This window comes from Sturnus vulgaris, chromosome 1, assembly GCF_052056855.1.
Source record: "Sturnus vulgaris isolate bStuVul1 chromosome 1, bStuVul1.hap1, whole genome shotgun sequence".
NCBI classification, from domain to species: domain Eukaryota; kingdom Metazoa; phylum Chordata; class Aves; order Passeriformes; family Sturnidae; genus Sturnus; species Sturnus vulgaris.
The window spans coordinates 144414020-144440917 of NC_142243.1; positions in this window are offsets into that span (position 1 = coordinate 144414020).

Genomic DNA, 26898 nt, shown 5'->3' on the forward strand with positions numbered 1-26898 from the left:
GGTGCCTAAATTTTTATATCGTGTCCAAGATTCAGAAACATAGAACTAAAGGCTGGTTTCTATTTTCAAAAACAGGAATTAGTTGAGAGCTTCAAGAGCAAAGACTTTCTGAAAGGCTCAGTTTACAAGATAATTTATACTTACTATTTGTGAAAACTTGCCCCCTTTTGCAAAAACAGAAAGCCCATGAAAACAAAGTGCACTTTTCTTCCTTAACCAGCATTTCCAGCTCAGTGACTGCTTCCACAACATGGAATAAATTTTACCCTGACCACTGTGAGAAAATAGTACACAGATAACATAATCAGGAAAAGAAAGCGCAGCAGTGCCCAGCTATTAGTGAGAGGGATTCAGTGTACCTGGAAAGATGTTCTGGAGCAGCAGGTGCTGCTGTGGGTTAAATCAAGGGCTTTGTGGCTCAGAGAACTATTCAAGGCACCACTGCTATTACATGGTAGAAAAGCTGCTGAAGCTACCAACAAAAATACATCAGTGCCTGCAAAATTCATTCCACATCACTTTAATGAAGAGCAGGTTTTTCCCCTCAATTACTATGTGACAGAAATTACTCCCTGTGGCCCTGTCCACCAAATGACAGTCACCAAATGAGAGACTACTGTGAATAAAAAATCCCAGCAGGTTTTCATAATGCTTAACAGCCTGATCTGTCTGATTTTTATCAACCCCATGGTTGTTATCAATCCCTCACTAAAGGAAGAGAAGATCTGTCACCACTGAGATAAATGTTAACAGACACAAAGTTGAAAGTACAATCTTGCACTTATTTTCTCCTTTTTTCTCTCAGTACGATTGAAAACTGATGCTCAATGGTTCAGTGATTCCACAATGATAGATACACTAGTTAAATTCTGCTAGTAGACCTGTTAATACAGAACTTCTGAAGTCTGACAGAGGTTTTTCTAGATTCAGAAGTTCATGTATTTTTCGGGGGCTGCACTAAAACTGAAGGTTAAAAATGTGCCTTTTTTTTCCTTAATATTTTCCTATATATATTTTTTACAACAACTCATACCCTCATGAAATGATCAGCTTAATTCCATTCTTCAGTTCTACATATCTACAAGAAAGTAAAAAGGCCTGTAAGATGGTTAAAACACTAACAAACCAAACAACTTAGGGTTTTAGAGACCCAAATTAGATTTTTGGAGATCCTTTCTAAACCATCATATCCAGGAGAGGACAGTTGTCTTCTGAGAATGTGAATTTTATTAGCTCATGCCTGAAACGCAGAAAAATGGGAGAAATATGTATACTGATGACTAAAAACCATAGTTCTCTATGTTACATTGTGATTTGGAATGTCTGTGCCTTCCAAATTGAGATATGCATAAATCTGGCATCATTTGAGATACAAATTGCAGCATTACAGGAAATCTTCATTGCCAGACTCTTACAAACCGGAAAACTCAGTTCATATTGTAACTGATGACTTCTTTGGGGACATACTGTTCCACTTGCTGAAGGGAATCACCATGAAAATAATGTAACTATGACCAAAGGGTAAAAAAATTGATTTTACCCCTTCCAGATATCAAAGAAGAAACCAGCATGATCCTCACTGCAGCAACACACTGAATGTGAAGTTGTAAAGGTCAACTTCCTCAGTGAAACTCTGAATAGGCAGATGTTTGCAGTCAGCAATTACTTTTGTTGGCAATGAATGTGAGGTGGCAGAGACACCACAAAAGAGATAGCAAGATCATTCCTGAAGTAACAGGTGCAAAGAGCCCCAGCACAAGCTGAATTCACACCACCAGTACATTTTATACTGCAAATATATCAGTCCCTTAGAAATTATGCAGATGTTAATGGCAGAAGGAGCAGGAAGAGCAATAGCCAGAGGCAGATTACCAGCTGAGCTAAGAGCAGCTGCCTTTCGTCTCCTTCCCACCCAGAAGCATTTCATTACACATTTAAGACTGTCATGTCACTTCCACACTCCAAGAGTGCAACTGCAGCATTCAGCACTGATAGCCCAAAAACTGCAGCATCCAACACTTGATAGCCCTGCTGCTTCAGCAACTGCTGTAAGGAGACACTCTGGCCAAGCCAGCCACATTATAGCCTGCCAGCAGGATCTTAAAAAAGTTCATTTCACCTGTGCAAATAAATATGAGAAACAATACTCAGGAATTTTACAAGAAAAGTTTATTTTGATATATTGTTGTTTGTCAAAGCAGAAATCTTTTGATAGCATATAACTTTCCTGGAGACAGCTCCAGTGTTGGCACCTACCTGCAGCCTATTGCAGATGGCTGATATCCCCTTTTGAAAGACAGATAACATGACAGTGATGAGTTCTCAGGCATCAGAGTGGGCTCTTGCGAATACTGGGGGAATGACCTCATCTATGAGTTTTCTCTCTTCACTAAATTGAAGCACATTTTTTTCTGGCCTATATTTGACCACACAGTTTGGCTAGAGCCAGGGAGCCACCCAGGAGATAAACTTGGCTGCTAAGATCTCTCGCCTTGGTTAGAAAGCTCAACTCATGCTGAGTACAATGATGTGAACTTCAGTGTAGGTATCACAAACACTTAGATTCTAGGAAATCAGCAATGTGGTAGGACATCACAGTTCTATTATTGCTGTGTGTAGGAGGAAATAAAAGTTATAAGAGAAGGTGTGAGATGGTATAAGGTATCTGAAATGTATCCAGAAGGATTAAATATGATGATTTGAGAGGAAGATGCTATACAATAAACTGTAGATCAGATCTGATGATATTCTCAAATCATCCAACTTCAAATAAGGTTTGAAAGTTCACAATAGATGCAGTAGCATCCAAGCCACTTGGAAGTTTGACTCCTAAAATCACTCTGGCATTTGTATCATATCACTTTAGGAAGGAGGAAGAACTGATGCAGAGGTGCTTCTATGCAGTTAGAAGCTAAAACCAACACCTCAAGACTAACACAGTAAGAAAGAACATAAAAATATCAAACAAAAATGAGAAAAGAGAGTATTGATTACCTAATCACAAAATGACAACTTTACAACTACAGTACTTTATGTTTCATTTAAAGAGCTGATACCCTTGATAAGGCTCATTAGGAAAAAAATCTCCTTTGAGAACTATGTGCTGGAAGAGGCAATTGCATTGAAGCACCATCTCAGAACCAGCTGAGGGGCTCTTTGAGTTACAGGGAGTCTGTAGATTATGTTGGCTGCTTCTGGGTCTACAGCAATCCCAATAAATGGTTATTCCAATAAAACAGGGAAGCATCAACTATTCAACATCACAACATCAGACCACCCCACAACACCAGTAAGTGGAACCTCATAACACCCCTCTGAGCTGTACAGTAGAGACAATCATATGCTCATAATTGAGCATGTGTGTAAGTGCTTGTAGGACTGAGGCCAAAGGTTGAAACAGCAGGCAAGGGAATACCTGCCCAACCTCTTCAAGGCAGGGATATTTTTTTTGTAAAAAGATATTTTAACCTTCAGAGGCCATGGACTAGGTAGTGGTAATGTGACCTTTAACTTCTCTAGATCAAATGTTTATACAGGTGCTCTCATTTCCTGAAAGAGGAGCAGAGGCTTTAAAATTATACAAACACAATTAATTTAAATATTTTTCCCAGTTGCTGTATCATGCCATTGAAAATTATTATATTAATCATTTTGACTTGGATCCACACATCTAACATAAGATTTTGAAAATCCTTATGGTCATCTGGTGGAAGTTGTCAGGCTACATGTATAGGAAGGCACTTTAGTTGCTATCTAGCTTGAGTTCTAGAGATTACAACAATGAAAAAATTCACAGGAAAAAGCTCTGAATGTTTCCCTAATAGTTATGAGGAATCCTAGCACTGCAGTGGCTGCAGATCAAGTGAAAGAAGACCAGAAGTCCTGGGATTCCTGTGGCTCATAGGTCAGTTCTGAGGCTGATACCAAGGGGGCTTCCTTGCCCCACTTTGGTGGCAATGTTAACAGTCTGAAGCAGGAACACCAGCTTTACATGGGAAATGTCAGATACAAAGATTTCCCAATTGCTCCTACTCCATGCCTGCTTGGAGCTGACAAAAATGCCGTTTCCCACATCTCTTGGCAATGATCTTCTTTTCCAATAGCTCAGGAAAACTGTGTCCCAGCACAGATTCTCTCTCTGGGTTGGTAGCACTATGGAGAGCTGTGTGGGGTTGTGCTGAGAGTGGTGTTTGCTGCATTTGTTTTTCCTGTAGATCCTTTTAGGCCAAGTCCGGAAAACACACAGACATAAAAGCTCTGAAAAATGCTGCATGTGAACGACTTCACATCCACCCCTGAGCTTTGAGCCAATTAATTAGCGAAATGTAATTCTGGCTGCCACCTTGCCACTTTGAGCCATGTCTCAGACTCTCAGATAAGTGATTTACAGCAGATGCTTAGAAAAGCACTGTGTGAATCATATAAGGCTCACTTGCTGTGCTTTGTTAGCCAGGCTGAAACTTAAGGCAAGCAAACAGGTTGTGTTGAGATGGAGAACATAACCAGTAATGGGCTTTTCTCAGGAAGTAAGAGAGAAATAAGAGTCCTCCAGAAGTGGCACCATGGGAAATTTCTTCCATTTAAAATACAATCTGGGTCAATTCCTAGAGTGTTTTGCTGTAACAGTCTGGAAATGTGAAACCTTTAAGTAATGCTTGCAACACACACAGGTGATACTGAAGTGTTTGCTGCCCTCCCACAAGCACACAAACTAGAGTAAAGGTCAGAGGATGGGACAGAGGATGTTAAAAGAATGTGGAGGTTAAACATACCACACACAAGAGCAAGACATTTGCTTGTGGGGAACGCCAGTCTTGATATGGGGTAGAGAGACGTCTACCTCCACAACTGGTGACAACCCACGTGGCACCAGACAAAGGCTGGAAAGGGACTGGATGAAGGGTATCCCTTGATCTCTGATGGGAATGCAAATGTTTTGGAGAAATGTCATTCTCCTTAGCTCTGCAGAGCCCAGACTGGTAGAAAATATTAGGACAGCATGGCTCAGTCTAAAAATTAATCTCTGAGAAAAAAAAGTGCAGTACTCTGTGCTAAAGCCGAGTCATGTAGTTGTAAGAAACCTCATGAGATATCCATCTTAGGAACAGCAGCAGGGTTTCTAATTAACAGCTTTTGCTTGAAAGTTACTCAGAGTATTTCAAATGTCACATATATCGATGGTGTTTGCAGCAGATTTTGTATGTGTTAAATATCTGGTTACTAAGAAATTATGCTATATTCTCTGAAGATGTCTAAAAACTGATAGCAGGTACTGATTGTGATTTTAGAGTTTAAATTTTATATATATCTAAATGAAAGAGTCTTTGTTTGCTGTTAAAAACAAGGGGAGGGACTTGGTGGCCAAGAAGGCATCCTGGCTTTTATCCGAAGCAGTGTGGCCAGCAGGACCAAGGCAGTGATTGGCTCCTATATTTGGCACTGGTGGGGCCACACCTCAAATCCTGTGTCCAGTTCTGGGCCCCTCACTACAAGAAGGACACTGAGGGGCTGGAGCACATCCAGAGAAGGACAATGGAGATGAGGAAGGGTCTGGAGCACGAGTCTGATGAGGAGCAGCAGAGGGAGCTGGGGCTGTTTAGCCTGGAGAAAAGGAGGCTCAGGGGAGACCTTGTCACTCTCTACACCTCCCTGAAAGGAGGCTGGAGCCTCCTGAGCCTTTTCTTCCAAGTAACAAGTGACAGGACAAGTGAAAATGGCCTCAAATTGTGCCAGGAGAGGTTTAGATTGGATATTAGGAAAAATTTCTTCTTGGAGATGGTTGTCAAGCATTGGAACAGGCTTTCCAGGAAAAAGATTGGGCCACCATCCCCAGAGGTGTTCAAAAGATGTGTAGATGTGGCACTTGGGGACATAGCTCAGTGGTGGACTTGGCAATGCTGGGTTAATGGTTGGACTCGATGATCTTGAGGGTCTTTTCTACCTAACAATTCTGATTCAATGGTTCTGTATGTGTGTATGAATACATGTATATATCAATAAAGCTTATAAGATAAAGGGACAGTGCTTTCCTGTTTATAGACAAGCAAGCCCTGGATAGACTGTGCAGATGTTTTAAAGCCAGCTGGAAAGTAAATAATGGGAAAGTAAAACAATTTCTAGTTTCATTACATTGGAACATGTTGAATCTAATGGAGGTTCAGAAGGAATATGAAATTATAGTTCCTTATTTCCAGCTCTTTCTAAAATGACACATCTGCTGAGACCTTCTCTATGCTGGCAACCAAATGTTGCAGAATGCCTTTTGATAATTTGATTAGTATTGTCCATTTGATTGATGTAAAGCTGATATTGAACTTTTCTCCAGGAGGCAGAAACAGTTTTTTGATTACATGATCATTATACAAACAGTGAGTCCTTTTTATCAGCACAAGCAAAGGGAAGGCACTTGAAAAGAAAAGTTATTCAAACAGATCTTGCTGCAGCTATTAGGATAGCTAGGGTTGGATCTTGTTATCAGACTGTATACAGTGAAGGCCTAGAGCTACTGATCCTATCATGATGGGCTTCTAATTTTCATGGCTTTCCAAAAATTACAGTGCCGTAACCTTATATTAATGAAGCTTTTTGGAGAGTGTTTGTTCACAAAAAGCATGCAGAGCCCTATCTAATCACTGATTTTCACAGAGTACATGGCCCATCTGTAATTGCATTATGATATAGAGAAGGTCATTAGAAATAATTCAAAACACGTCACTTCAAATGAAATATTTCTCTAACTCAAGACTACCTCTGGTGGCAGGCAAATTCTGCTCTCCCAAAGAAAAAGAGGCAGAAAAGGGAAATGGATATTTTGAATGAGACTTGATGTTCATCTAAATATACTCCAAGGATAAAAAGGATTATTTATGGATTTATTTGGGATATAAAACCAATCTTCACTGATCATATGGGGAAGCACTATGTTTAGACATACTGCAAGTGTGAAGCTATTGAAGTATATACTTGAAGTACAGGTGTGATTTTCATGGGGTTATTACAAAATCTGATTTGAGAAACACTTTGGTTTTCAAGCTCGTATCTGAAATACTTTCAATTGGATTTTTCTGTGTCCTTGGCTTTTAGAAACTGTGGTTTATGACTTCAAGCCTCCTGTTAACTGGTTCATACTTCTTTTGTGTGTGTGCAGGATGGCAGAATCATAGCTCTACAAGCACAAGAACTTTTGCTAAAACACAAGGTAACACAGATCTTCCAGACATGATAAAATCAAAAATAAAAGCTTTATCTTCCATACAAATTAAAAAAAAAATAAAATAAGGGAATAAAAATGAGAAACAGTGTAGTAGTATGGGTAGAGATTGAGATAAAAATAAAAGATAATTTTAGCAAGTCTGGAAAATTAAATTAAACTTTTCCTCAATTTTCAATATGATTGTTGATACAAAGCATGATGACAAAGTCAGAATACCTGATGAAGCATTTAGATGGAAAAAGAAAGGTCTATATCAAGAACAGACACTTAGTTCAAACATCTTGATAAACTCCAATTGGGTGTGGAGAGGGCAAATAGTCTCCACAGAAAAGCACAGAAATTTAGCAAACAAAGTACTGGTCCACTATCAAGGAGAGTTAACAGATTAAGGATACTGAAAGTGAGTGAAGGAAACCTCTTGCAAGTGCTCAAAAATAGAAGACATCTAAAATATTATAGATTTGTTACTCTGACTTCAATGGTATGTTGTGCTTATAGGAGATAAAGCATGAAGAAAAGCTATCTAAGTGACTGAAAGGACAGATGAAATCAGTATGTTTCAATTAAAGGTTGACTATAAAACCCAAATCTGATCTTTTTATTCAGTAAAATGGCTGATTTTTTAGCTGAAGAAAATACAAAAATCATTAATACCAGAAGACGAATGTATACATTGTCATGTAGGGTATTTTAATCCAAATAAGTAGATTAATTAAACATTTTCAAGATGGAGATGACTGATGAAACATAGGTTGTTCTGGAAGGGAATGTTTGGATTCTCAAAACATGACACTCAGGTTTCCTACTCACACCCCTGGATGCAGACAAGGAGGTCACTTTCATCTGCTTACACCCTCCTAAACAGGCACCCAAAAATCCCCAAAATCACTGATGTTCACCACCTTCTTCTATGGCTCTGCCTCTGTTTTGGGCAGGGGCATTACCAGACTCGTGTCAGAATCCATCTTCTGTAGGGGAGCCCAACTCCCTGGCACTTCCTGGCAGATCCACAGCAGGAGATCTTCATGCCAGAAGACTCCACTTTTGCTCCTCTTCCATGAGCTGGTGTATCCTGGACTCCAGGGGAGGTCTGAGGACCTGCAGAGCCTGATCTCTTCATGTTGCTGTGATGCTGGACACGGCCATCACTGGTTCGTCAAGCCCCTTCTGAAACTTTGGGTGAGGGGAACGACTCCTGGGGGGCTGTGCCTGCCTCCTTCATCACCTCACATCCAGGGACACCCACCCATCCCAACGCTTTTCAAGTCACTGCCATCTCACCTGACAAATGCAATGCCTTGCTCTCAAAGCCAACAGCTTGTTGCTAACACTGCCAAAGGATCATGCAATCTCTTTCTGGCTTTCCTTTCTTTTCTACTTTTTCCTCATTTTAAATATTTTAAACTGCACTTCATGCCTGCAGTTGGCAGGGACAAAGGAGGAGGCAGCAGGGTAGGAAGGGGAAAAGGCTGAGGAACATCTGTTTCACATTTAACCTGGAACCAAACTTTTTCATCATGCTTCCCCAGCCTTGCTTGTATATTGATTCAATTACTAGGCTCTGCTAGTGCAAGAGATTTATATTAAAGCCTCATACAAAGCTATTGTGTTTTGTCACACAACAATACTGAATCAATTACAAACGTGCTCTACATGATCCCTCTCATTCCTACACATTTGCTTGGGGACAGTCTTACTGACCTAGACTCCAGCTGGATGTTTCCGTATCTCCAGGAAGGTGTGACACACCTGGCTGGCACTTGCCAGCAGGAAGGTCACGTCCTGGGCACGTCATCCTCACTCCTGTCCCCTGTGTGCCACATTTCTCAGCTCTGCCTCATCAAAGGTTTGCACAGGTGTCTTGGTTTGAAAGACAGGTATTTGCTAAAAGAGACAGAGGCCTCCTTCTTTTGTGTGTGTGTGAAAGAGAGTATAAACCCCCCTCCCTTCACTTTACTATTATTTTGAAATTAAAGGGCTCTCAGGCGAAGATATGGGGGTAGGAGTAACAGCTCTCTACTGAAATAAATATATACGTAACAAGGGAAACAAAACACAACAGCAATAACAGCGAGATCAACAGCAGCAGAGCAGGCAGCCCGGGGAGCGGTTCTCCCGGCCGTGGACACCTTTCCCCGCGGTGCCAGCTCTGGGCGAGCAGGGAGGAGACCCGGCCACCCCGCGGGGCCCTGCGCTCAATGGCGCCTGTGGCCCACACGGGAAGGGCGGAGCGGAGACGCTGCTCACGGATCCCGAGGCTCCAAAGGGATGTGCTGAAGTCGGCAGGAGATGCAGGAGAGAGCGTCCGAGCAGGGAGGTTGCGGGACCCCACAGCCAAGGCGGGCAGCTCCCTGTGTCGGGATGGCAGAGCGGAGTTTGTAGCCACCGTCCTTCCCCGAGCCAGAGAGAGCCGGAGCCCCAGAGAGCAGCCCCTACCCCACCTCTGCTTTGCCCGTGCTCCCCCTCTCCCCACCTCCTGCAAGAAAAACTTACTAGCTGTCTGAGCTTGGGTGTAGCCCAAAATACTTAGCATAACAATGGGGAAAATTCCACAGAAAGAAAAGGGAAAAATTCAGCCCCCAGCAACAGGTCAGAGAAACAAGGCTGGACTCGCGCACAAAAGCCTGGCCTCAGGTCTCAGCAGCTGGGATAAAGGTCCCTCAGGTGTACAAAGGAGGAATGGTGTGATGTGACCTCCCCTCAGGAAAGGGGAGAAGTTGGCCAATGCAATCACATCACAAAAATGGGAAGAGGCACTTGGGGCTGGTTGATACTTGGGAAAAAGAAGGGCAGAAGAAACAGGGTCTACAACCCTCCAAGTCCCTTTCCCCTAAGAATCAAGCTTGCAGGGAGGGAAGCAAAATGGCAATTGCTCTTTGCAGAACATGTCCCATATAGAAAGTCAGTTTGCTGCTTATATACCAAAGACAGGTTCCATCCTTGGCCACTGACTTGCCATGTAACCATAACCAGAACTTCCTAAGCCATTATTTCAAATATGGGTGATAATTTTGGATACTACCATACTTCCTGGGCTCTCAACATGAGTTTTCTGTAGAAAGCTGTAGAGAGCCTGATGCAGGAATAGCTGGAAGAAAAAGGCCATAGTCAGATCAACTTAGTAAAGCTAGCAAAGTGGGCCTCAGTCTCACGGATACAGTGTCCTTGAGATAGGAAAGGCACGCAGAATTGAGAAAAACATGAATGCCGAAGTGCTTAGCTAAGCCGCACAGCTAGACCAATGATGAGCTCAGATTTTGCACTATGCATGAGCTAATTAAGCACTGTATTTAATCGCCACTCTGCGTATCAATAAACGAGACTTTGCTGATGACCGAATTGGTGTCCGCGTCTCCCTTCTCCGACAAATGGTGAACCCCGACGTGCCTCCGTCGCTAAAAAGAAAACGGGGGAGAACGCGCCACGGTCGGTGAAGTAGAGTTGGGGCCTGCTGCAACCGGGTCGGTGTCAAACGACGTAGGGAAGACACCCCCAGGAGCCATAAAGGTGGTCCTGGGCCATACGTGCTGCCGAAGCCGGAGAGTTGCAACAGCGCTGACGACGAAAAATGGACAGGCAAGCAGCATATGATTTATTTATAGTACATATACATATACTACATATATACATATATATATACTATATACTACATATAGATAAGTTAGGGCTGAAAGAAATTAATCCCAGGAAGGACATACCGGGGTTGTTAGTCTGGGGTTATGCTAAAGGTTTATTCTCTAATCCTCACACCGTGCATGATTTAAATGAGTGGCGTAAGTTAGGGGATGCACTGTGGGAGGCGGTATTAGAGGATGATAAAACAGCAAAAAAGCTAGGAAAGATCTGGCAGGTAGTTCACAACGCACTGCTAAAGCAGCAGGCGGAGAGAAGGGCGGCTCGGGAGGCAGTAAAGGCATATAAAAGAAATTATCAGTATGGCGATAATGAGCCCCGAGCACCCAGCACGACCAGAGTTGAAATACCTATCTCTGGGGGGGCGGCAGGAATGACGGACATGGCCAGCTGCGCTTGGCCCTCGGCACCCCCCTTAAAAGAGCTTGAGGAGGATTCCGCCGCGGCGGCGGAGACAATTACAGAAGGCAGAGTAACCCCGCCTTCCGAGGGCGAAGGGCCCCAGACCGGCGGCGAAAAATCCCCTTGCCGGTCCGAGCCCAGCGTCCCTAAGCCTGCCGCGCAGCCAGACCCTGTCCCTGGGGCGGAAAGCGACCTGTGGGAGGAGATGGCAAGACGGCGGGGGGAGGCGTGGAGTATGCTAGCCAGACACGGCTTGGAGATTGGGGACGAAAGCGCTGTTGACGCAGCGAAAACCTGGGTTTTCCCCGTCACGTATGCACAAGGGATAAATCAGCAAGGACAAGCCGTCCAAGTGGGAGCATATTCGCCTCTCGACTGGAAGCTGCTAGCCCAGCTAAGACAGACAGTGAGTCAGTTTGGTTTCCGGAGTGAGCCAGCTAAGCAGATGCTAGATTTCTTGTTCGATACATACCTACTGTTGCCAAATGATATGAGAAGTATAGTGAAACTAATTTTCACGCAACATCAGCAGTTGCTATTTAACGCCCACTGGCAAGCTCTTGTTCAGGAGTCAGTTGCAACACAGAGGGGCCCGGGAGATCCGTTAGCTAGAATTACCATAGACGAACTAATGGGATTGGGTCCATACCGCAGGACAGAGGCTCAAATGATTTCGGGACCCGACAAGGTTAGGGAAGCCATGCGTCTAGTAAGGAGTGCCATCGATCAGGTCAAAGATAGCTCAGGCATACCCATGTATATGGGGATAAAACAGGGAAGAAATAAATCCTTTGGGGACTTTGTAGATAAGGCTGCTGCTGCTATTGAAAAGGCAGGAGTCCCAGAGTATATGAGAGGGGCGCAAGTTTTCTTGGTTAATGCACTAAAAGAATTAGGCTTAGGACTGCAAAAACAAGCCGAGTCCACACAGTCACAGGTGTTAGCCGCTCTTGCTCCGCTCCGTGCTTCTACAGTGGCCCCAGCCACATCGAACGACCACCGGCCTCCCTCGGCGCGCTGCTACAGATGCGGGTGGATGCAGCGCGGCCCGACGAGCGCCGCCGATCAGCCCCCGGCGGCCGCCGCCATATTGGCCCCGGTCACAAGTAGCCGCCGTGACATCAGCGCCATCCCCTGTCTACAACCAGCCACAACAGGGAGCCTGGGACTCGACCTGGCAGCCGCAGTAAAAACATCTTTGATGACAGCTCGCCCCGTCAAAGTCCCAACTGGAGTTTATGGCCCGATAAATATCAAAGGACAAGCTCATGAAGGACTAATAGTGGAACACTCGTCGAGCTCCATTGTAGGGCTGTTTGTGCTTCCAGGCATCATTGATGCAGACTACACCGGGGAAATACAAATAATGGTATATACTCCTTTTCCTCCTCTGACAATTGAGGCAGGTCAGCGTATTGCTCAATTTATTCCACTTCCACAGTTGAGCCGGGGTGTTCAACCACAAAGACAAACCCCACGTGGAGACCAAGGATTCAGATCATCAGGCATTGCTATGCTCACAATGGATCTCCATACCAGACCCAAAAAGAAGGTGAAACTAACCTATGCAGGAGAGACAATAGAAATGATGGGACTCCTAGACACTGGGGCAAATACCAACATTGTCTCACCAGAAAAATGGCCCCACAACTGGCCATCGCTGCAGACCACGGATACCGTAACGGGCATCGGAGGATTCACCCTTGCCAGAAAAACTCCTCCAGTAAGGGTCACTATAGATGGACAAGATTTGGTGACTGTGTTGTCCGTAGTTGCATTACCACCATCGGTACATTGCTTGATTGGAAGGGACATTTTGGCTCAGATGGAGGTCGTTTTATCCAACGAGCACCCTTTGAGGTAATTGCCATTGCTTGGACTTTCCCGATCCCAATCACCTAGACTACCAATAAACCGGTAATGGTTAAGCAATGGCCTCTAAAAAGGGAAAGTCTAATACAAGCACATCAACTCGTAAAGGAACAATTCCAACAAGGACATTTAAAACTCTCAACAAGCCCATGGAACACGCCAATTTTTGTGATCAAAAAGAAGTCAGGAAAATATCGTCTTCTGCACGATTTAAGAGCAGTAAATAATCAAATGGAGGCGATGGGAGCATTACAGCCAGGCCTCCCCAACCCAGCAATGCTCCCACAGCATTGGCCTCTTCTAATCATTGATCTAAAGGACTGCTTCTTCACTATTGCCTTACACCCTCAAGATACTAAAAGATTTGCGTTCACCCTACCAACAATAAACAGAGAAGAACCTGATAAACGGTATGAATAGACTGTTCTTCCACAAGGAATGAAAAACTCGCCTACCCTGTGCCAACTGTATGTTGATGCCGCACTACAACCATTGAAAATACAGTGGCCCAACACAATTATTTATCATTATATGGATGATATCCTCTTTGCTCAAGAATCAACATTTACAGACACTCAGATGCAGAAAATTCAAAGCACCCTAGCAAAGGCATCCCTCATAATAGCTCAAGAAAAAATACAGCGATCCACACCATGGAAGTACTTGGGGTGGTCTATCACAGGCCAAATCGTACGGCCACAGAAGCTCCAGCTTGCAACAAAGATCACCACTCTAAATGAGGCACAGCGACTGCTAGGAGATCTGCAATGGCTCAAACCGATTGTTGGGATACCCAACTCCTTGCTAAACTCCCTCAGGCCACTACTTAAAGGAACTGACCCAACCGCACCCGTAACCGTGACCCCGCAACAACATGAAGCCCTCAAGGGTATTATACGCTGCATCGATAAAGGGTTTGTCTCCCGCCGAGATATCTCCTCACCCATCGATCTTACCATCTGGAGTACTGCCAACCACCTACTCGGTGCACTCACACAGCTACAAAAGAAAACGCGGGAGACACGGGTACTAGAATGGATAACCCCACCTTTTTGGGACACTATAACAGCGCTGCCCGTGAGGCGCTAAGGCAGCCACCACCGAATTGGGCTGATTGGATTGAGAGCCACGTCCACCAGGAAGAACAGCCTCTCAGCAGCCGTCCTTGTTGTGCGTGTGGGGGGTCATGGTGTGAAGCCTGGGTAGCCCTAAAGTGCGGGGGCTGTGGGGACTGCTCGTGGGTGGAACAGAGAACAGTGTTTAATTTGTGGTGCTGGAGGTGTCAAAGTGACGACCTAAGAGATTCAAATTGGGGTCGGGCCCTAGAAAAAGAAGCAGGAGTGCCATATGCCCAAGTACGAAACCTATATGAGACACCAGAACAGCTCCTGTTAGCTTGGGCCCGGTAGGAACTTACCAACTGGATTAAAAGGCAGCACATCTATGCAAATTCGCACATTATCGCTGCAAGATGCAGACATAAAGTCCCACACCTGCCTTGGCCTCGGGTAGGACCAATTAAGCCCGGTACAGACCCAGAGGAGGTATTAAATCAAAGTATAGAAGAGGTAAAACAACTGCAGATAACAGGGAGCAACACAGGGCGTAAAAAGAATAGGCCGCCAAAGAAATCAAAATGATGATCATTGCACTGCTTATGCTTGCTAACTTTGCTCGCACAAAATCTTTTTCAATGCAGCATGCGCCTCGAGAGAACGTATGGGTAACATTCGCTAACATAACAAAGCAAGAATCAATCTGCTTAAGTCTAGGGGGAGTACAAAATCCTTTTTAAAACCTGCCTAGTAAGGTTGCCAGTATGGTTACAAGGAGTTCAAGGGAACGTGCTGCATGAATTTATCTAACCACTCTGAGTCCATCCACAAAAAGATACAAAACATGCAGCAGAAATTACACAACCTAAAAGAAAAAGATGAGACATTGACGAGTGGTTAAAAAGCCTAAGTCTTGAGGGATGGATTCGAACCGTTATTAAGTATGCTATTATGGTGTTAGGTATATTCTTGTGCTTAGCTTTATTGCTACCTTGCTTGATAACTTGCTTACAAAATTTTATTCAAAAGACTGTCAGCAAAGCTTGGCATGCCACTCTTCTAGCTCAAAAAGAAAACGGGGGAAGTGTAGAGAGCCTGATGCAGGAATAGCTGGAAGAAAAAGGCCATAGTCAGATCAACTTAGTAAAGCTAGCAAAGTGGGCCTCAGTCTCACGGATACAGTGTCCTTGAGATAGGAAAGGCACGCAGAATTGAGAAAAACATGAATGCCGAAGTGCTTAGCTAAGCCGCACAGCTAGACCAATGATGAGCTCAGATTTTGCACTATGCATGAGCTAATTAAGCACTGTATTTAATCGCCACTCTGCGTATCAATAAACGAGACTTTGCTGATGACCGAATTGGTGTCCGCGTCTCCCTTCTCCGACAGAAAGCCATCAGAACTGGAGATATCTTGAATGAAAAAACTTTTTATAAATGTTTAAACCTACCAATTCTTTTTTTCAAACTACCCAGGAAATCATACAATACTTTATAGATTGCCTGCTTACCTGTAGAACACCAATTGACAAATTTAGCACCTAGGGAGCTTCCAAACTGCTCAGAAATGCTGCACAAAGAGCACTGAGGAGCCACAGAGCAGGCTGCTGTAGCTGTGTCAGATGTGCAGATGCTCTTCATTTGCCCACACATCTCCTGCCTATTTCTCTTCACAGACAATGTTTGCCTCTTCTCAGTTCCTGTCTTCCAGGATCTTCCTATTGGGGCTGTAACCACCAACCAGTTCCTCTCTGAGTCCATGTGTGCCCAATCCCAGGTAAATGCAGCTCCCTAGGCAGGCATTGCCTGCCTCTGTGCAGGCTCTCAGGCAAAACTGGGGCTGAGATTATGAGATGTTTTTCAACAGGGACTTTGCTTTTCATAATTAAACAGATCCTGAGAGGACTCCGAGGTACTAATGTACATTAACAGCAATATTAATGTTCAAAGTAGGCTCTCAAGTGTTCCATTTAACAGCTTTATTCTTCTTACGTTCAGTAAAGAGCATGAAAGATAAAAATTAGGGTTATCCAAGATAAATTCACCTTTTGTCAGAATAATTCCCTCCTGCCTCAGTTTACCTGTTCTTGCACTGGAAATAGTATCTAATAGGGAAGAGAGCAAAGCTCTTATGGCACAAACTGATGCTTGAAGCAGATATCTATGGACTTAGCCCACATACAGACATGACCCACAACTTTGTCCTGTGTGTAGAAGATAACAGGACCTTGTATCCCTAGTAAAGGTTGAAATTGTCTGAACAGGTGGAGTCCCAGTGTCCAGAGATTCTAAGCTGAAACTAGCTCAGAACTAAAACTAGAGCTCTTTGAAAGCCAGACCATAACTAGCTGTGATTAGAGTACTTACAATGAGCTTTAGTTAATTTTGAGCTCTTTGGAGATCCTTTCACACGAGTGACATGCAAAGAATGGCAGCAGCTGTGTCTGCCCTGTGCATGCTGTGAGCCAGCTGCACCCGGAGCCCCATGGCTGCATTATCTTCATGCTGGCTCACAGTTATTACACCTTATTTCTCAGCAGGGCACTATTGCTCCAGGTTGAACATCCTGCTAATGTGGCTGCTCTGCTCTGTCCCCAGCTGGCAGAGGGAAGGGGCAGAGCTGAGCCTGCAGGAGTGGATGGATGTACCTCAGGTGCAGGGGTGTCCCCATGACAGACCTGAGCACTGAGGGCAACACTTGGCACCAGCATCAACCAAGCAAACTTCTTCCTGGGAAACACCCTCAATCATCTTGTGCAGCTCCCAGGGAAGATGGAACCACTAGAGGCTTTTAAGTGGTCTTCAGCTCACTGAGTGAAAGCTAGCTCTGGTACTTCTGTCAGCACAAATAATCACTGCTGGATCATGGTTACCTCCAAAACAATTCCTGTCTTCATCCGTGACAAATAGAGCAGCATAGCCACCCTTGAAGACAAGTTTCTTGTCATAAAATGTGCAGGGTAGGTATTCCCGTCACCAAGAAATGAAAGTTTCTTTAAAATAAAGGGAAATACGGCCCACCATCAAGTATCCTCATATGGCCTGCAGGAGTGTGAAAGGCAGTAATAGCAGAAATAAGACTTCTGAGTTCAGGATTTCTGACAAACAGTTCCAAAGAGATATTTTACCCATTTCTATGACCAGTGTCTGTGAGTTTATTTTTCTCTACTTTCTGTACATCTGTTTAAAATAAAGAGCCTTTGTTGGAAAACCATGTGTCATAAATTGACATCTTAACACCATGGAGACCACCCCTTTTCAAGTCAAATCATTTCAAAAGTTTATATTCATAGAAAAAGAAGACAAAAATATGATTAGGGAAATCCATTTTGATTAACTGCTGCCTGATTGAGGTATCTGCACTCCAGCAATTTGTAGTTTTTCAGTTATGGCTGATTAGACTTGGTCATTTTCTTTTCTACCTGAGTTACCTTGTTCTACTATACAAGAAACCTGAATTTATTAGAGAACTATCTCATATTTCCTGTGTCAAAATATTTTTTGTAATTAACATTTTAAAATAATTAGAACTGGTGGTGGAAATCTCAAAATTCTTAGAAGCAAACAGCAGCTTGCTATAACTGGATAGTTCCATGGAAGTATTATCTCAGTGCCATGGTCTGTTGTAAAGAAATCCAAGTTTTCAGAATTATTATGCAAAGGGAAAGCACAGAATTCATCAATCTGGCACTCTGTGTGTTCATATATCAGTTTTCTGAAAGTTGTTGTCGTGTGGTCTCCAGCCACAGAAAGGTATAAGAAACTAGGGGATGCTCAGAAAAGGATAAAAAGGATAAAAGAAGGCATTCAAGCACAAAACAGCTTCTGTACAAGCAGTGCCTAAGAAGAGATAGTCTTCACTCTGGAAATTGTCAGAAGGGGATTTGATGGGGCTCTGAAAAATCAGGGAGAGGATGAAGGCAGGTTGAATATACATCCACTGCTGAACACAGACAAGACATAGATCTAAAATGCGATTAGCTGGAAGCAGGTTCAGACCAAACAAAGAACATTTTTACTCACGCCAAAATCTGTTTAATCTGTGGAGCTCCTCACCATCCTCCTCACAGGTGGTAGAAGACCTCATCTTTTTAAAAGGAGACTGCAGAGATTCATAGAAAAGAAATCTCTCAGGGCAATTAATTATACAGATGATGAGCAAATTTCAGAAGACTGGAATGATATTTGAGAGATTATCTCTCAATTTTTGTCATATTTTGTAGTTTCCTAGGTGCATCCATATGGCAAAATTCAAAACAAAATACCAGGCTAGAATGCTATTTTCTCTGGCCCAAAATCTGGTTTTATATCTTTATATTGAGCCTGAACACCCAGTTATGCTGGGTACCATCCACAGGGACCACCTGGGACAATGGATACCCAGAACTACCACTGAGTGCAGAAATCAGGAGCAGTGGGGCTGAGCTAAGGGATCCTACCACTCACATTTGACTTTCAAGGGGATTTCCAGGCACTGCTGCACAGGGGATGTGGCAGCTCAGGCCAGCTTGTGCCTATAGAACATCTGAGACTTTGAACAGGATAGATGTACCCATATCACCCTACACTGCTCTTCAAATAACTAAGAGCTCCCCAGTTCCTTTTTGGATTTCAAACTGCCAATCATACAAAATGAGTAAATGTTGGATTACATTTTATAATTAACCAGCCAGGGGAAAAAGCATGGAACTTTGTAGAAACAGACATAGTTGAAACTAAGGATCCCTCTGAACCATGGCCCTACAGTGGATGCAGGTTTGTTTCCCTTGCCTTACCAGGTCCTGCAGAGCTCTTCAGATGGCTGGACACCTTCATGCCACATCTCAGGGCATGCACTGCAGCCTCTCATTTGCATCCCATAACACATTTCTTGTAAGCTGCAGCACATGTCTCACTGTCAAGGAAACTTCACAGTGGGAGCAGGAAAACAGAAAAAAGGAGAAAGCAAAATTATAATTTTGTCCTACAGGACACTACATGCAGCCCACAGTAGACACAATGTCAAATGCAAAGCCGAGGGGATGGTGCTCTGGAAGAATCAAATGGCCAGAGCAGTCTCACCACAAACATCTTCGCCTGAGGAGCACAGATCATATCATGGAGGGAAACTATTTAACAGAATTTAAGTAGGTGATGTTTCCAACAAGGACACAAATAATTTTTGAAGTAAAATATGTTTCCACATAAAAAACTTTATATGCCAAATGAAGTAGAAGGATCATCCAGAAGCTGTGTTTTGACCATCGCTACTTTCAGCCTCTTCTTCCTGGCCACAATGAATTCAGTCTCTGTGATGTAAAAAACAGTTCTACACAGATTCTCTGGTGGTTTGCTGGTTGTGTAGCACAGAGTTATGCTTTTACAGATTAACAGTATATAAACCCCATAAAACCAGTTTACACTGTCTCACTATGCCATAACCCAGATGTGATCCTACCATCCAGAACTGCTACCAGCAAAGAGAAGCCTAATTATAGCTCCCTTTGCATTGAGTGTTTGGACTTTCCTGACAAAACAGCTTCTCTAATAGCTATAAAAATATCAGAGAAGCTAAAGGCACTCCTGGCCACTGGAGACTACACAGCCCTTTCTAAAAACTGTGCTGCATAACATGAGAGTCGAAGGTTTAACAGAGCCCTGACAGACTGTCAGGAAACCCAAGGCAGTTTCAGAAGCCAACAGTGCACAGGGAAAGTTCAGAGGCAACCACCACCTTACCCCACAGTGTCCAGGTACTCTTTTACACTTGAGTCATGCACAGGGGAAAGCGGAGGGAGAAAATGGAATCTGTGCCCAAGGCTGAACTCATTTCTTCAAGGTTTGTCAGGGTGTTTCCACCAATAGGTCACCACACCCTTCCCACATGAAAGAACTGTACAGAAACCAATGCCAGTAACTTTTGGCCCTGGGCTGACATAGAATTTTGTTCCTTCTCTGATGTGATGTGAATAAGCAAAGAAAGGTGTTGAACTGAAATGCCTCAGACACTGCAGCATGAAGCATAACAAGGCCCCCTTTTCTGTGTGTTACCATAGGCTCTAACATATGGTACTGAATGTACTTGATTATTGCATAAATTCTGTTAATTTCTGGGAAGCAGTAAGGAAGCAGACTTCCAGCAAAGATCCTTATCCTTGTATACCCCCTGGAGTGCACCACTTCAGTAACATTTTTCAGCAATACCATAATGAAGGAGCTCCTTATGTGAGCCACTGCACTGCCCTCAGTATTTTCCCTCACCCCTTACATGCCTCCAATAAAATCTCTGCCTAGGGAGAGAGAAGAAGTGAAAAAGGAGAAAGCCAAAAGGGGAACTGTTTTCCCAGGCCAAATCCCACTTACTCTGGCTTCCCATTAGGGACTGAAGCAGATGATTCCAAGCTGTGCTCTGCTGTGCAGTGGAAGTGCAGAGGCATGCAAAGATCACCCTCAAGGCATGAACATCATCTGGGAACACTGCCGTGGACCACCTCAACCTGGTCTCACAGGTTTCAGTGTAAAGCTGAGAGCTAATGCTGAGCTGAGCTGAGCTGAGCTGAGCTGAGCTGAGCTGGGCTGGGCTGGGCTGGGCTGGGCTGGGCTGGGCTGGGCTGGGCTGGGCTGGGCTGGGCTGGCAGCTTCCCGTCCATCCAGATGTCTGTTCCTGTTCCCTAACTAGCTGCATGTGCATGCTCCAGACAGCCCTGGGGACAATATCTACAGGTGTGTTGTCTCTTCAGCAGAGGCAGCAGGGCTGGGCAGTGGCCTCCAGGTTCAGGCTGGTGTGAATTATGTCACCATCTCAGCTCTCTTTATCTCTCTTGGCTCTGTCATGTGGCCAAACCTCTCAGTGACATTCCACATGGAAGATGTGCAAGAGAGATGTAGCGTTACAGCCAGAAAAAATTCTGATAAGGTAGTAAAGCAGTGGGTCATAATTTACTCTAATGAGTAAATATAAAGTTGTTTTGCAAGCCCCAGAGACCCTAAACTTAAAATTAACCCCACTAGCTCTAGGTCATAAGGTCTCTGAAGATATTCTGGTTCCTGTAGTATCACAAGACTATAAACATTTTGCCCTTCTGGATTCTCTCTTAGCTCTTCACGACCTTCCCATAAGACTTTTTAGACCTTTTTTTAGCCAGTAAGAAGTCAAGACATCTGCCTTCTTTGTTCTCTACTCCAGTGGATGTCATTGCCTCTGAAAACAAGTAGTGGAAACCTGAAAATTAACAGGGATTTTCTTTTCCTGGAAGAATGGTTTCTGTTCTCTCCTATGTGGTTCCTCATCTTCTGCCTCCCACTGGTAGTGGTCTCCTGTTCCTGTCCTCATTCTTGATACTTCCAGCCTCCTGCCCTTTCCCTGACAGACACCAGAGACCAAAACTAAATACGTAAGATCACTGAATTAATGAAAGAAGTAACTGGACCTAGTAAGACAGGCAGCTGTCACCCTGGTGACATCCATGGGCTCACTCCACTGCTGTGTGCTCAGACCATGAGGTGTTTAAGGCAGGGATTATTTCTTATGAAGTTTGCACAGAGGTGTTGACTGAGGCCTTTGGGCAATGTGAACATTAAGTAAGAGCCTTGCACTAGAAAACATTCCCACCTGGAAAGGTTCAAAGAAAAGCCTCCTTGTACAAGTGAAATTCCTGCTTGGTGCACTGGCAGTTTAACAGCACTTTGCAATTGAAACAAATCATTGTACCAGAATAAGCAGACTTCCTTTTTCACTCCACCTGTCCTCCCACAGATGGATCCACTAACAGGTACCCACTATTTTATCAGCCTGGGATAGGCAATAAGACAGAGCCTTTTCAGCATGCAGAGATGATCCTTGAACTTTCAGAAATGTGAGGCATCAGCCCTGAGGAGGAACACAATAAAAATGTTAATGCAATGGATGAGCATCTGTCATTCAAACTATATGTGATGCATTCCAAATTCCAACAAAGACTGATACAAGAACATACAGCAATCAAATTTTAGCATTAGTTATTTTTGAAGATCAAGGGGAATAATAATTTGTTCTACCACCCTTTCATTCCTATGGGCTGCTTACAGCAATATATTTGTTCTTACTAATTTTGTGTGAGGATCATAAAGAGGAATTGAAGGAGCCAGGAACAGATTGTATCACTGAACTAACAGTAATCAAAACTTAAGCAAAAACCATTCCCTTTTTCCTGCGTCACTTACCCCTCCCAGTACTGGCTGTACACATTAAAGAGACTCTTTACACTATTGCATTTGTTCACAGACATTACATCTACTATGTAAAATAAATGCTAGGAAAAAAATGCAGCACTTTATTTTAAGTCTTCTGTGATGACTTTCTTCTTGAGTCTTTGAATTTCTGGTTTCACCATGTGCAAAATATGATACATACCCTCTTACTGCAAATTGCTTTGAGATGTATGGATGAAAAGTGCTTTATGTGTACTTCTGACTATGGGCAGTTTATTTGTTCCCCTAATAACCAGTTCCCTCAATGAAGACATTTTTATTAAGATCAACAGGAGAGCAGGGTGCAGGGGGGAGGCATTAAAATTAAGTAGGATTTTTTTAAGTGAAATTATTCCATGCCCCAGTAATATAACATCTAGGAAAAGAAACATTATTTGAACAGGTGCATTTTATATATCACATGCACGTGCACTTTCACTGCTTGAAGCCCCTCTAGTGAAATTCACCTGGGCAGCAAATGAGCCTGTAAAGTTACATTATTAATTTTCAGGCTAGCGTTCCCATCTAGATAATCGGCGTCATGCCTTTGCAATTTACTCAGCTAAGCCGATTCAGCAAAATTGCCCTTTTTACAGCATATGTACCCCATATGTGAAGGCTGGATCTACTCTTTCATTCCAGCATAGTAAGTAAGAACATGTTTCAAGAAGATGTAATCGCAAGGCTTACACTAATCAGCCATGATGCACCATCTAAGGGTTTGCCTAGAAGCTGAGTACAATTTTTACATTTATACGCTGTATTGCTGCACATGTAATAAAACAACGTGGTGCTCTTGATCAGATGTGGTGCAAGCTGGACTGCACGTGCAGGTTTTGTGTACCCCCATCAAAGGAGAGTCCACACTGTGCTTGCCCTGCCTGGACACATCCAGACTGATGTACAGAGGAGAAAGTCTAGGACAGAGCAGGGATCCTGTGGGACAGACAGAGCCTTTCCAGCAGCTTGTCTTCAACTCATTTGGGGGCAATCAGTTACAAACAGGACCTGCAGAACAGAAGGTGGCTTAAATAGGTAGAAGTACTGAATGCGTCTTAACAAACATATAATACTGGTATTTAGTCATGGACTGAGCAAGTCATGTAGTCTGGCCTTCAAACCCTCAGAACTCCTGACTTAATTTCAGTCATTTAAATGTGGATGCTCAGATGAAACAAGCCCTCTGGATGTCCTTCACACTGAGTGGATGTAGAGAAATACAGTAAGCACCCACCTTATTTCAGACACTTCAACATTATGATAAGTTAAATTGTTCAATAAAGGAGCCTCACAGTCTTCACTGATTGTAGCAGAAACTTCAATTAGATAACGAACTTTTATATGGATGAAACTAGTCGGCATGAAATACATAATGAGTTGTATCCACCAGGAAAACTCTTGTTACTCAGCATTACTTCACCTGAGTACAAATTTCCAGTCATGCAGAACTGGGGCAGATGGGACTATAGTACAGACAAAACTTCAGTGATGCTTGTTCAGTAGAAAGTGAAAGCCAAATTCAGCCCAGCTGAAAGATGGAAAAAAAATGAACTTGGTATAATGTGTTCTGTTAAAATTAAATAATGAAGAAAATTGAACCTCCAGGGGCAGCCTGTGTGAAGAGGTTATAAATATTTCTTTGCAAGAATGCTGCAAGAATGATGTCATGGTTTCTGCCAGAATTGCTAAAATACCAGCATGTGTTTTGTGGAACATGGACTTAGATATATATGGTCTTTGTACTCACAGACTCATTTTCCCACAGACCTTCATGAACTGAAGGATGAACCTTCATTCACTGTAGCAGCCTACGGCTTTTCTTTTTTTTTACAGTATTGTTAACGCCTCTTAAATCTTCATGTTAATATCTTTCTCTATATTTTTTGACATTATATCTGAAATGCATTGAAAATTTGGATAGACAAATCAACAGAGCAATTACATTTAAACATTTTCTTTTATCTCAAATGTTTAACAGGCTACTACAACTTCACATCTACAAACCTGTCATGGGTGAAGTGGGAGCCTCAGACAAAGTTTATTGGGGAAGCCCTCCTGTTGGGTCACACAGTGCAGAATGGAGTCCCTTGCTTTCTAAACTCCTGCTCAGAGAGGAGCCTGGGGGCAGCTGGATCCAATCTTAGCCCAGACTGTCACTGGTTTAAGGAATTATACAGGTGTGATTGAGCCTTCGTACAACTTATTCCAGCAGGTTTAAGGATGGCAAACCAGTTATATTTATATAAAAATTGATGATTTATTATGATTAATGATTAGACAAAAGATCTTTATCAGAGTAAAGAAGCTAAAACTACGAGTATAACAGGATAAGGCACAGGATAAGGCACTATAGCACAGCAATTCTATCAAAGCTAGCAAAGAGAAACAATTATTAGAGATTGATGTAAGTCACAGATACCAATGACTTTGGACAAATTCTCTTTCACTCAAACTTGAGGTGTAATTTTGAGGTATCCCAGCTCAAGGGAGGATCCCCACACACACTCCAAGAAGGGATAAATCAGAAGACTCTGTCCGTTTGGAAGTGGAATTGGACTTTTATAGTATAAAGTGGTTGACTGTCAGTCATATATCTCCAGGCAGATCAGCATTTTTACACAAGGGTACTTTACCATATCTGCCATAGTTAAGGAGTCAGACTGGTTTTAGTATAATTCAGCATCAAAACAGCATGACACACCCTCTCTCAGTCCACCGCTTACGGCCTTGAAAATAGGCCATGACCTGAGTTGCCCAACCACATTCTGGGTGGAATATCCTGCTACAACACCAGACAGTCCCACAAGAATGTTTCTCATAGATCTGTTTATGAAGTTCATAATGCAAAATTTTTATATAATTTAGATTCACACTTGATTTGCTGCACAGAAATGTACATTTTACAAATGTAACTGATTTGAGATATAAGTGAGTATGCATCGGTTTGATTTATTGTATGTTGAATTAGCAAGAATGCGAAGTAACATAACTGGGAAGAAAGTAAGACTAATTTATCCCTTTCAAAAACTCATCCCACAAATTTTAATTCTAAAATTTTCTTCCTAAGAGCCCCAAGTATAAAACCTCTCAATAGAGTTCTTTGTTTTCCATCAGAATAATCCAAATCAAATTCAGAGCTTTGCTGCCCAACAGATGTCAACCAGGCCTGGGATCAGAGGCCAGAAAACACAATCCCAGAACAGGATCAGCACATCTGTATGTGCTGATCAGGATTTCCTGATCACAGCCCAGACCTCTAGATCTGTGACTGGGCAGGGAGGGAGGAAGAAAGAGGAAACTTCTGTCATGGTACATGTGTTGTGGTCCAGCACTGGTAATAGATGAATTTTCTGGCAGCAGTTTCCACCAAATGATTTCATAACTGCTCATGGTTTTATGAGGGAATTCTACTGATGCAGGCTAAATCTCACCCAGTTGTGATGTAACACAAACTGATGTACTATAGGTATTGTCTAATCTGTCACACTTAGGCATTCCAAACTATCTAGACCAAGCTAGACAGTCCAACCAGGGAAGTTCAGATTAGACATTAGGAAAAATCTTTTCACTTCAAGACTGGTTAGGCATCGGTGAGTTAGGCATTCTCTCTACAAGACTAATTAGGTACCAGGGAGTCATTGTCTCATTAAGTGTTCAAAAAGCATCTGGATGTGGCACCTGGGGATATGGTTTGGGGTGATTAAGGTGGTGCTGGGTTTACACTGGACTGGATGATCTTTAATACCTCTTCTAATGTGGATGGCTCTGTGATTCTCTGCTGGTTTTTTTGCTGATCAGCTATGCAACAGTTCTGGCAAACGAAATGATAAGGATTTTATTATCTATTACCAAGACAGGTTAAAAAGAAGAGTGAGAAAATTAGCACATGGCAAAACTACAAATGTACTATATCCTATGCAATACTGATTTCCACTGAGATTATGCTTCTTGAAGGCAATGTGGAGAATGGTGGGACAACAGGATCTGAGAGAGGTGATAAAAGCAATCCAAATGACTCCATGTTTTAATATCCATGGCCCTCACTTTAGACTGGCAAATAGATGTGAGCTTGGAGGGCCATCACATTTCAAAATCAACAACTATTCAAACCCCCAAAGTGGCTCAAAAACTACTTTGTGTCCTAGTGGAACTAGAGGACATACTAGCTCTACAGCAGCTGGTTTCTGGGTACAGAATAAGTTTTGCTGCTCACAAAGGATAAAAATACAACTGCATAAAGTAGACAAAAATACAACTATAGAAACTAGAAGTCTGTTTTTGCTTCAGTAGCCACTGTGAGACCTGCTACAATATGTACTTGGCAAGAAATTAATTAATTTTAGAAGTCCATTGTGTTGGCAGATCCATTTTTACTTCTTTTTCCTTGGTTGCACTGGTTAACCCAGTCTTGAACAGCCCAAAAAACATTGTATAGAAAAAGATGTTCATCAAAATACATTTCACCTCATTGAAGAATACACTGGTGACACAAATGACAGTGATGAGGTTCACATT